Here is a 12,717-nt window from a genome sequence, read left to right as displayed (position 1 = left end):
CAAGGCTGTGTCTTTTGTGCTTAGCACTTCAATAAAGAGTAAATAAAATACAAATCATCTACGTTAAATTTTTTGCACTCCACCACAGCATGGTCTCACCTGAACTTTTGTAGTCATACCAGCAGTACTGAACAGCCCACAGAAGAAGATACAGTATTCTTTCAGTAGCAGAACTCCTTTGCAGGACATGACTTTACAGCAATTTATTTCATTTTGTGAGATTTTTTTCCTCCCATTTTCATTCTTACTATTTTTCATTAATCTAAATTCTGGGGTGGAGAGAACAGTTAATTATTTTTAATAATATTTCTCATTAAGAGTTTTGATAATGGAAAAACTGTAGTACAGTGCATATGGCCCTGAACGTGTTTATCCACCAGTCCTACTCCTTTCTACTGTGATGCACATTAACATCATTCTTTGCTAACCTAATGACCTGAAGAAATTAAAGGGATACTATAAGACACCCTGACCATGAAAGGAGAATCTGTTGTGGAAAGTGAAAAATCCTTTTCATAATTTAAATTGTGCTGATATCAGTCTGGGAGTTTATTCAGTCTGAGAAAAATGTGGTAACACTGATATAATTGAGAACAGCCTTATTAAGTTAGACTCAATGTCCATTTTTAACAGTATCTTATGTGTAACATTATCTGATAGAGGTTTATTAGGGAATAGTAGGAGACCTAAGAAACTTTTCCTTTAAATTTTAAGGGACTTTGGAGAGGTTATTTCTTGCGGAGTCCTCTGACCTCCTGACAGTCAGGGCTTTGAGGTTTCTAAACTAAAGATTTTCTAGAGGTCCTCAGTTGAAGAATTGCCTACGGTGTTGTTGCCTTATATTTACTTACATGTCCAGCAGCGTCCTGTGCAAATGCACTCTATAACCCCATCCTAAAAAAATAGCTTATTTAGTTTGATTTAAACCTTATTTTGTATTGACCATTTATTGGAAATTCCCAAAGGTAATAATAATAATAATAATAATAATAATAATAGTAATAATAATAATAATAATTTGTTTACTTTTCCGTATCATCCATAGCTTTATATACTTTTATAATGTCACTTTTCAGTCACCTCTTTCTGTCTTCCGATATCTTATAGTCTATGCTACATATCAATCCTCCTTGCCACTATTCTCTCTGCTATCTCTTATGTCTTTCTGAAAGACAGGACACATGAAATAGGACACCTTTTTTTTTGTACTGTAAAACTGGTTTCTGCTTAAATCATTTTTTTCTAATCATTCCTAAAACACCATTTTCCTCTGACCATGCAGACAATGTTTTCAGGAAACTATCCACAAAGACTTCCATATCTCCTTCCTGGATGGTAATAGTTAATTTAGAGCTTATCATTGTGTATGCATAGTTAAGGTTGTTTTTCTCATATACACTGCTCTGTATTTTTTTTATACAGAATTTAGTTTGTTATTTTATTTCACAATGAATTAGTATTGTGAAAATATTCTGCAATACTTCCCAGACAGCTTCAGTCCCTGGGAATTTGATAAAATAACAAAATCAGAATCTATTCCCTTTAAATTTGATCTCATATTCATTACATTTTTCATGGCTTAATAGTTTTTTTTCTGTCCATATTTATAACCTTGGCTGCATCATGGCATGTACCTGAGAAAATACAAAAGTTTGAAGCAATGTTTCTTTCCTAAGTACTGATTACTGCAGTAGTAAGTGCCAGGCAATTCTGAAGGATGGGACAATATCCTCATCAATTAGAGGTGTGCTTGTGGGGAAAAATGCAGCAACTTAAAAGCATTCCACCTGAGCCCATCTGGTCTTGTTTATATAGGGATAAAAGATCATCTTTTGCTAATGCTGATATCTGCTCATCATTTGTATTAATTCCTGAATTCAAAATGAGTTATTGCTAGTCTTCTAGGTACTGGGTAAGTTAGACTAACTGTAAACTTACATGAAATAGGGTTTAAAATAAATGTATTTTATTCTCATTTTCAATACTTATTCATTTGAGTAGCAATCTAAAGTAGCAAAGGAGGGGTTTCCCTGGGTATATCTGAGGAGTGTGGTTAGTAATAACCCACACAAAAAAGTCAGGTTGCTACCTGAAAGTAAGGGTACAAGTTGAGAAAGTCATTCACCCATATGTCCCTTTACTGTGGACAGGAGACATGCATATGGCTCTTCTGAATCATGCAGTACTTAAAAATTCCCTTTTTTATCTAGGATCAGGACCTTGGTTCTACATCTCCTAAGCAAAGAACAGTCGCAGTAACAAAGACAACTCCCTGCAGGTGAACACTTTGTAGTGAAACTCAATTCAGTGTGGAATGAGGTGGGAAGAAACCAGAAGAAAATCAGGAGGCAGAAACTCGTTTTAGGTAATTACAGATGTTTGGAATGTGAATTCTTATGAATAAAAATCTTTTTTTCCTAAAAAAAAAAATGCTGTTTCTCTGTGTTATATTAAAAAAAAACAAAAAAAAAAAAACACAGAAATATATTAAAACATCACCCTAATTCCATGAATAAAAAAATAAAAAAGATTTTTGCCCTAAACATTTAGGTACTTTGGGCCTTTTTTTTGCCAAAAGTTTATGGAAAATATTTTTCCTTTTCTTATCAGTTCTCATGAAGATGTTTTGCCATGACCTCTGTGACATAATCTACTCATCAGAGTGAGGAAGATGTCAGACCTGTATGAAGAACAGCTTCTGATCACTACCCATAGCATTTTGCTGTATTGACCTAATTGTCACTTCTTGTGAAAAAACACCCCAAAGTTCACCTTTGTTTGAAGGCAATAGTTTTTAGCTCATTTCTCTTGTTCACCTCCTGAGTGCTGTCATCCACAAGAAGGAGTGAGCTGGTTTCTGTGTGGCTTGTGCCACCACTAGCAGAGAATCACCTCAGCAGATCCAGCTGCAGAAGTCTCAGGATTGATGATGCTGGATGAGCAAAAAGGATGATTCTGGATCCAGGGGAAGAAAGGGAATGGTGAAATTGCTGAGAAGAAGCCTCTGCCCTGTCTTTCTAACTCATGAAGTGAAACAAATTTGATAAAAAGTATTTCAAGCATGATAACCAGGAAACCTCCAATGCTGTTTCTGTAAAATCATACTTATGGACTATAACAGCAGTTTGATACACCAAATTGCTCATAAAAATTAGTTTTAGTGAGCTTAATTGCCAATAAAAATTATACTTTTCACCCACATCCTATGATCTTGTCTTGCGTTTCCCAGTCCCTAACAGACCTGCATCTGCATTTCTGAGAGATAAATATCCTGCTGTCATACCGTTGATACTTTTGTACCAAAGCATTGCTTACTTAGATGAAGCTATTTCTCAGCTTCAGAAAAAAACAGCATATAATCAAGTAATGCAATGCTTTCCTCAAATCACACACACACACCCATACACAAACACATTCTTTATTTTCTTCTAAATTTTCACATTAATTAGAGCACATAAAATATTACCTGGATTTGAAGATGCATTTTCAGCCCACAGTTTTGGCCTTTCTGTATTCAAAATTGTATTGTTCTCTCCATGGTAGGGTTAAAGTTTATCTCAAATAAATCTGTCTCTTTGGCTCAGCTCTTGCTGGCTGCCAGCCCCAGTCCCCCACACTGCAAAAGCTGCAGACTAGATAATTGCTGTCATTCAGCTATAGCCATGTGCTGTGTTTGCAGAACTAGAATCTGTTTCCCTAGAAAATCAGCCTTTGATGCCTTAAATGCTGTAAGTATAAGTTCTTACCAGTACTCTGATAGCCAAGACATGTCAGTTTTTATCCAGTTATTTCTTCTTCAGAAATATGTGGTGAGGATACGAGGTGGGTTTATCTGTTGCATTATTAACTAATGTTTATGGAGCAATTTAGTGCTGTAATGATCCCATCTAGCACTAATGTCCCTGAAAATAAATTAATTTATAAGCTGTTGGTTTATTTAATAGTTGATACACAATGATTCATACTCTAAGGACTAGGGATTATTGGTAGAAAGTTTTTCTTTGAGCATCTTTAAAAACAGGTCAGCTTTTGTCATGCTCATTGATGTATACATACTTACAAAAATTGCCCTGAATATATTTTATGTTAACTTTCTTAGTATTTTGCTGTGCCAAATAGCACTGAAATCTGTAAGTGCAAGGCAAGCAGGGCTGCCTTTAGGGGAAAAAAAAGCTACTTTGCAAAAGGGTGAAATTATCTAACCTTATGTCTCTTCGAGCACTCTTTTAAAAAACCCATAAGTGGTCCTTACTAAAGCACATGATGTGGCCATTGAATTAGAAATGCAGGCATGGAATAGATTCCAAAGGTTATATCATTCAGTCCTCTGTCTCTGGGGAAGGAACAAATACACCAGAGCTTCCTACAGAGATCTTTATCTGCTACTTTTTTTTAGAATTTCTGCTAAAAGACTCTCCAAGGGTGTCATGTTCAAGCTTTCTCTTCTCATTTTTTTTATTAATATATGACCTATATAGTCTTTACTTCAAGTTATACTGTGTTTTTTTTTCTTTCCTTCACATGAACAATTGGTAACAATTGATCATTGTCTTTGCTCTTAGCAATCTGCCATATCCTAAAAGATCTATCAAGTCGTTGTCTGACTAGATTTAAAGAAGCCCTTATTTTTGCAGTCTTCCTTCACTACTAATACTTTCAGAGCCCTCTTCTCTTTCCTGCTATTTTCTTCTGTATTCTTTCCAGAGTGACGATGGGTGTTTTGGAGTATGGCACTGAAAGCCACTGGCACTCCTTCAGCTGCATTCTCCCTGTAAACAAATAAAAGGAAATTATTCTGACCCATATCTTACCTGCAAAATGTTTGACAGCGGATCTTCCCTTTCCTTGTTTTGCAAAAATACTGCAGTGTTGACTTATAGGTCTTTTCTAATGCTCTGAAACTTCCAGGTTCTTCTTTCCTTACTTGGTATTTTCAGTATTCATTTCTCCTTACTACTTATTTTGCTCTGAACTTTATTTCTATTTTATTAATTACTTTTTTATTCTAGACTGTGTATTTATTAGGACAGTTCTGGATTTTCAGGTTGTTCTCCAGACTTCTGTAACCCTCACATATCCTATTTCATCCACAAACTTTTTAATCCATACTTTTAATGAAAGCACTGAACAGAGTTGGGCCTGAAATCTCTGAGGGATACAGTCTGAAAGAAAATCCCCATTTGATACTGATAGTTATTCTTTGAGAAGAGCTTTCCAAGAAGTCACACACAATCTCTATAAGTTTTTTTCATCAAGATTACATTTCCCTTATTTTCCTATGATAATTTAATATGAAAAATATTAAATTTCTTACTGTACTCAAGATACTGCAAATTTATTCTTCTTCCCTGTGTCATGGTTTAATCCCAGCTGGCAACTCAGCACCACACAGCCACTCGGTCTCTCCGTCCACAGCGTGATCAGGGAATTGGAATGGGAAAAATGAGAAAACTCATGGGTTGAGATGAAGACATTTTAATAAGGAAATAAAAAGACACACACACAAGCAAAGCAAAGAATTCCTTCACCCTTTACCATGGGCAGCCCAGTGTTCAGCCATCTTCAAGAAGGCTAGGGATCCATCATCACATGTAACAGTGACTTGAGCAGACAAACACAAACAAACTCTGAACATCCTCCCTTCCTTCTTTTTCTCTCAGCTTTATATGCTGAGCCCAGTGCTGTATGGTCTGGAATGTCCCTTGGGTCAGCTGGAGTCAGTTGTCCCAGCTGTGTCTCCTCCCAGCTCCTTGTGCACACTGAGCCTACTTGCTTCTAGCGTGGGGTGAGAGGCAGGAAAGGCCTTAACTCTGTTTAAGTGCTGCTCAGCAGTGACTAAAACATTCCTGTGTTACCAACACTACTTCCAGCACAAATGCAGAACAGAGCCCCGAACCAACTAGTATGAGGAATTGACACCAGCCAAAATCATCTCACCCAGTAATATAGTTATCCTACCCCAGGAGATTAGCTTGGCTTGCACACAGTTAATTTTTGAAAAATATACATTTTTTTATTATTATTCTTCGTGTGTTTCTAAGCTTTCTGTGTGCACATCTATTCAATTTTAATGCACTCTGTAGTTAATTGTCCTGTTTTCTTTGGATTCCCTGTTATCCCTCTTTTAAAGATACACATTTTCTTATTTTCTGAGACTATCCCTCTCTAATGATTTCTCACACAGAATCACTGATGCTTCAAATACAATATTGTTTATTTCTTTATTTAATCAACTAGTGGACACTTTAAAATTAAAAAAACTCACTTAAAAATATTATCTATTCTGTCTTAGCTACTGAGATTTAAATTTCATCCTTCAAATTGTTTAGAATGTTTAAAAACAGCTTGAAAGAATCATCATCCTCGTCATCATAAAACTATGCTTCAAACTATGCTAGTGGTGTTTGAAATATCAAAAGCCTGTTATACTCAAATAGCCAAGACACTTGTAAAGATTTTTTTCTGCATTTCTTTTGGAGCATTTAAATTTTTGTTCCTTGAAATGCTTTCTTATTGTGTAATCTTGTAAGGCAAGGAGCTAAAGCAATAGCTGAATAAAGCAGTATTTCAGGAAGAATCTTGAGTGGTGGGGAAAAGATTGTATAATTCCTGAGGTGAACAGATTATTTATTTTAGAGGTATTTTGAACATATTCATGTTCTACATGCACCTGATGCACTTAGCACATGCAAAGTTTGAAGAGAGATTTTACATTCAGATCAGGTAAACTTCCAGCCAAATGCACTCATGAATACAGAAGTAATTACTGAGCTCTAAGGACATGTTGTGAGGACATTATCATTTGTCAGCAGGATACCAGTGACTGCTGTCATGGAAAATTTACATTAGCATCATTGTTAAGTAGTCTGTTTACTAGTTCCTTAATGACCTGCAGCAAACAATGATTTGAACTACTTTATGAAGTTCAGCCTGGAAGGCTGCAGTTATGTTGAATGCATTTTCATAGGTTAATGGTATTAAGATGGAATCAACAGCAGCTGTCAAGTCATATGCAGCCAAACCATCTGTGAATAGGTCTAGGTAGCAGTTGCTTCTGTGATGCTAGTGTAGGTTGGAGATGTACAGTGAGTTTTAAAATAGGCACTTTAAATATCAGTAGCCAGATAGCTGTGCTGAAGCCCAAGGAGGACTCTGAAAATCCATCTCACAGGTCAGGAAAAGCAGGACTTCCTAAGCCAAAGCTGCCAAGAGTCATTCAGTGTAGGAGATCAAAAGTTTCTAGGATAGAAGTGTGGACAAATCAAAACACACATGGTTTTCTTGGTTATATCTTAAGAGTTACTCAAGAATCACTAGACAGTGCCAATAGGCTCAAAAATATTTTCTTAAGTTTCACTGGCAATTTTCTGCTACTCAACAGCTGAGAATTTGGAAATATTTTTGTTATTTCTGCAAATTATGATTTGATCTATGATCAGATGTTTCTGGAAAGATTTAAATATACCTTATTAATTGAAAAAAAAATACATTATTTCTGCTGATGCATGACAAGCTTTACAAGTATATAATATTTGAAGGAATTCTTTGCCTGGGCTGTCTAACATGTTTCATGGAGGAAAAATCCGACTTAACTTATTTGGCATACCTAATAGAAAAAAATTTTTCTTGTAAAGGCCTCCTCATTTCCGTCTTTTATAGTCTACCTTGCAGTGCTGCTGGCTACCAGGAGAAACAAGCACTGGGGATTTGTACATGCAGCATTTTTTGACATTTTTAGGATTTAGGCTACAATATAGCCCCAGAAGGAGAAATGGCAGCCTTTGAAAAAATGGTGTTAGTTCAGTCTTGTCAATGAATATTATATATTCATATTCAAGGCAGCTTAATGAGGGAAAATATGTCAAATTTAGTGTTTGATAATGTTATTGGACAATGCATCATTGTAGCACATTCATCAGATCTCCCCATGAAGTCCCTTGTGGGTGTTTTCCAACCTAAACCATTCTATGATTCTGTGATTGTAAATAAAGATGGGTTGAATTTTTCTACTAAATATTTACTCACTTGAATAATGACTACACACCGAGTCAGAATTATGTGGAAAATATTCAAAGTAATTGTGTAATGACAGTTTATAGTAATGACAGTTTAAATTATGTCTTAAAATGAACAAATTTAAAATCACAAATGCCGCTCCAACCCCTTGATTTTCACAGCTCTAACTGCTTGATTTTACTATTTTAGCTGCACGTCTTGTGGGGCTTTTCTTCTTCTGTAGCATAACTTTAAGAAGGAAGTAAGAAAGCTGCTCCAACAGGGTAATTATTGAATGTAAAAGTGAGAATAATTTCTTTCTCAAGCTTCATTGTTGCATTATTCAAAATTTTGTTGGGCACTGTACTTGTCTTTTCTTAAATTTTCCTCCTAATCTTCAGTGTCTTTTGAATAGATTTATATCTACCTATATGGAAAAGTAGATCTTTCACTGTTATGCAAACCCAGTAAAATGATTAAGCTTAGACCAAAAGAAAACAACAACAACAACAACAGCAACAACACACACAAAAAAACCCCCAACCAAACAAAAAACAAACAAATAAAAAAACCTTCCTGAACTCTAATGGATCCGGGAAATTTATGAACTTCTGAATTTTCAACGGGCTTATATTAAAGCATGAGAGCTGATATAATAATCACCTTTCTTTATTTGGCATGAAAAAGTGGGCTTCTATGTAACATTTCTTGAAAACTCTCAGTCTCTAGTAAGACCATGCTTACAAATTATTAGGTTCTCCCCCCAAAAAGTGCTTTTAACTGAAGGTGAAATATACTCTACTAACAGGAACTTATGCAAATGCTCAACAACCCTGTTTTTATGGGACAGGAGAGTCCTGACTTAACTAATGAATGAGATTTTTCAGGATGAAGTCTGAGTAAAGGAACAGTATCACTTACTGTAAGAAATGAAGGGAATTTCTGTTGAGCCGAGGAGGGAATAATCAAAAAATCTGAAAACTGGTAATACTGAGCTAGTTTATCCAGATCTAAGCAAACAGCTATTCCACCTAAATGCTGAATATTTTTACAAAGTGTGCATTAATAAATACAGTGAAGATTTCATAAATGGGGACGTATTAAGCGTATTTAGATATTTTTTAGTAAAATATCTGTTATCTATAATTCAAGATTTGCCATTGGCTCTAGCTGAAGATGTCATTGATGTGGGAATTGGGAGCTGGGGATCTTTACCTAAGGGAACAAATATGTTCTTAATTTGAAAGAGCTTAAAACAAGATCAGATCAAACAGTAGATATTTCATAATAAAGGACAAATCACAGTTAACAGACTGATACATTATTGTAATCTGTTGTTTTCTTAATCTTGTTTCATCCTTACTGTGTGGCCTACCACTACGAGGAAGAAATCATTTTGCTTGATTTATTTCCATGCTTCAGTTCTTAACACCAACTTGTCACCCCATATCTCAATGCCTGCACGCCTGGCTTGAGTGTCCGGTTCAAAGTGTGGGAATTCAAATTTGAAGGGAATCTAGGTCTTCCAGAAATACTATACCAACCAACTTTCTTCCCCGTTGTTTCTTCCCCAACAGATAATCAAATCATACCTTTGGAAAGTTGACTTAAAGGCTTATTCATTAAGTGCCATTAGATTCAGGGGAAAAAAAAATCAAAAACTTGCAAAATAAAAACAACTTAATATGTTTCCACTGCTGAGATAAACAGAAATTGGAAACCCTGTGCATTAACTTCATTCTAATAGACCTCTGGAAATATCACATAGTTGTGAAAATTTACGACATCTGGATGTACAGTCCTGGTGTTACTTCTCGCTTTGCCAGCTCACTTCTGCTTGGAAGTCATCAAAAAACTGAAGCACCTATTCTATGAAGCATAAGTTAGGAAATTCCAGGTTTGTGTTATCCCAAATGGAGAAAAATAAGAGAAAATGAATGCTGGTTTTGTTTTTTCTTTTTTTTGTTTTTCCCTGGACTTGGTACATCTTTCTCGGGAAGAGATCTAACAGGAAAGCATCATCTCACAGATTGCATCAGGAAAGCTCATCTCACAGTCTGAGAGCACTTGATCCATGCAAGTAAAATACTCTCATATATTGTGGTAACAGTGAAGAAATAAATATATCCAATTAATTCTTAATCTAAAGGCATTGTCAAATTGCAAAATAAAAAGTCTTGCAATGTGCCAAACATACAATAAAGACAATAGAAGATGATCTGGAAGGGTATCAGCTGTTTTGCATGAAATCAAAATTGCTGTGTTTGCCCCTTGGTATCTCTAGACAGGTTCAGTTATTGCAGAGGGGAAGGGAATGTTAATGTATAGCTATTTCATATATTCAAAGCTACTGAAAATTATAGCAAATTAAAAACCGGACTGGATTTCTGATTAAATTTCGTGGAAATCAGCTATAACTTTTTCTCTCAAACACTATCAATTTTCATAGTAAGTCTTTTGCTCCTAAGCTTGCACTGAACTGGTGAACTTTTGAGTAAAAACTTTTCAGGAATTTAGGCCTATTTTCTCAGACAGAGGAAGAAATAAATCCTGTAGGAATCTAGTGATATATATTCCAAGATATTTGAAGTTGCTCTAGTTAGTGCTAAAGTGTTCTGAGTTTCCTTCAGGTACTATGGCCATGAAGAAGTAAAGTGTACTGCTTCAGATGGCCCACCAAAAAAGTTCTTAATAGGAAACCAATCCCAGCCAAATAGAGAAGTGAAAGCTGGCTGAGAAGGATGTCAGGTAATAACAAAAACAGCAATAGCTGAGAGAGGTTAAGACATTATCAAATTATTTCCAAGGGGTCAAGGCTTATTGCATTCGCCTTAGAGTTTTTTCTTCAACAAAAATTGAATCTCAGTGTGTCAGCACACCTAAAAAACTTATAAATTATTGTTAATAGGAGTTAAAGAGATTGTAATATGTAAACTTCAAAACTTGTTTTTGTATTATGTTCAAAAATAGATGGTGTTCAACCATACAATTCAAATATGCCTTAGGTATAGTACATGACCCAAGTATTTACACAGTGTGGTCTTGATCCTGTAAAATTATTTTCATATATAAGTTAACAATGAAATAATTCTGCTAACTCTAAGGAATTATTCAAAGTTAAAGCAATGCAGGATGACTTACCATGTTCAAGGGTGAGATTCTAAGATGATGTGCAAGGTAGAAGGTTGAAATATGGGGAAGGGCCATTGTGATGCTTCATAACTTGCAGCAGCAAATGGTTTTAATGCCACACCTGTGTATTTGAAAAGCAGTCTGTAAGAATCAGTGCAAACAGATGCTGGACTGATTGACTGACTGATATTATATACTTTGCCCTTTACTCTGAGTCTCAGTGAACATTTGCAGACATTCATCATGTGTCTCATGGTTCATGCTTTTTGAGCACAGATGTAGAACTCGGCTTTGAAAGAAGACTACATTCCTGTTTGCTGTGTGTTATTTAAAAGCCGCTTTTCATGATGCACGACACCGTGTCTCATTCTAGCTTCTGTTTTGGGAACTGGGCTCTTGTTTCAGTTCAGGACTGTGTAGAGAAGGAATACCAGCTTTCTGCTCAAAAGCATTGTTTTCAGACAGTTAATGACTATGAAATTAAATTCTCTGCTGAGTATTTGCTGTCATGTTACCAGTTTTTCAGAACTTCAGCATGCAGATTCTTTGACGGGGGGAGATTCTCAAAAAGTGAGCAGACTTTTTAGGAGAGAGATATATCTGCAAAATCACTGTCTTCTTTATCATCTTGTACTGCAAAACATTCAGGCTTTCTTCAAATATAAAAGTAGTTTTTGCCTATAAAATCTTGTTGAGGACATACAGATAGAAAATTAAACAATCAGAATTATGATTTATACCTAGATATTCCCAGGTAAATATGGATATGTTATAATTATTTATAAATGTATGCTTGCCACATATGGTAGATTTAGTGTTGGTGGTATTTGTTCCTGTGAAATGGTGCTATGCTTGATAACACAACAAAATTGAAATTGAAGCAGAAATATGCTGATATTTGGGTCTCCAACTGAAACGAAAGCATGACATAAGCTGGCATGTCCTTTCATTGCTCTTTTCTGTGGTTTTTTTTTTTTTTGGTCATGCTGCTGGATTTTTCATCTAGCCTAAAGTAAAGTAATCAACTCGTAAAGATAGTTTCAAAGTCAAAACATTCTAGTCAGGAGCCATGACGCTTTGTAGGGTTACTAAAATTTTGAAAATGTAGGGTAGGGGTTGATTTTAGTCATTAACACGTATTTTGTTGTTGGGTCACAAGAAGATTGTGATGCACAGAGCTACTGTAATTTGAAATTCACTTAGAAGGTGAGGCATTTGGATCTAAGTAATGAAAAATCACCTTTAACAGGAGAGAAAAAGATAATCTGGATTCGAGAGTGGTACTGGAAAATGAGTGCAGAATGGTACTTCTAAAAAAGTTAATTATTTCCTGTATATTATTTTGTCTTTGGGCCTGAGAACTTATTTTTGTGACACAGGGTCACAAGTCCTGCCAGCAAACTTGTTCCAGCAAGGGCATCCCACAGAGTTGCAGTCTTCTTTGGGCATCCCTCTGCTCTGGAGTGGGATGTGGATATCTGCATCCCCATGGATCTCCATGGGCTGCAGGGGCACAGCTGCCTCACCAGGGGTTGCACCCCAAGCTGCAGGGGAATCTCTGCTCTAGTGCCTGGAGTATCTCCTGCCCCT

The sequence above is a fragment of the Cinclus cinclus genome, chromosome 2, assembly GCF_963662255.1.
Source record: "Cinclus cinclus chromosome 2, bCinCin1.1, whole genome shotgun sequence".
Taxonomy (NCBI): domain Eukaryota; kingdom Metazoa; phylum Chordata; class Aves; order Passeriformes; family Cinclidae; genus Cinclus; species Cinclus cinclus.
The sequence above is the reverse complement of the archived record's forward strand: the minus strand, read 5'-3'. Positions refer to the sequence as shown.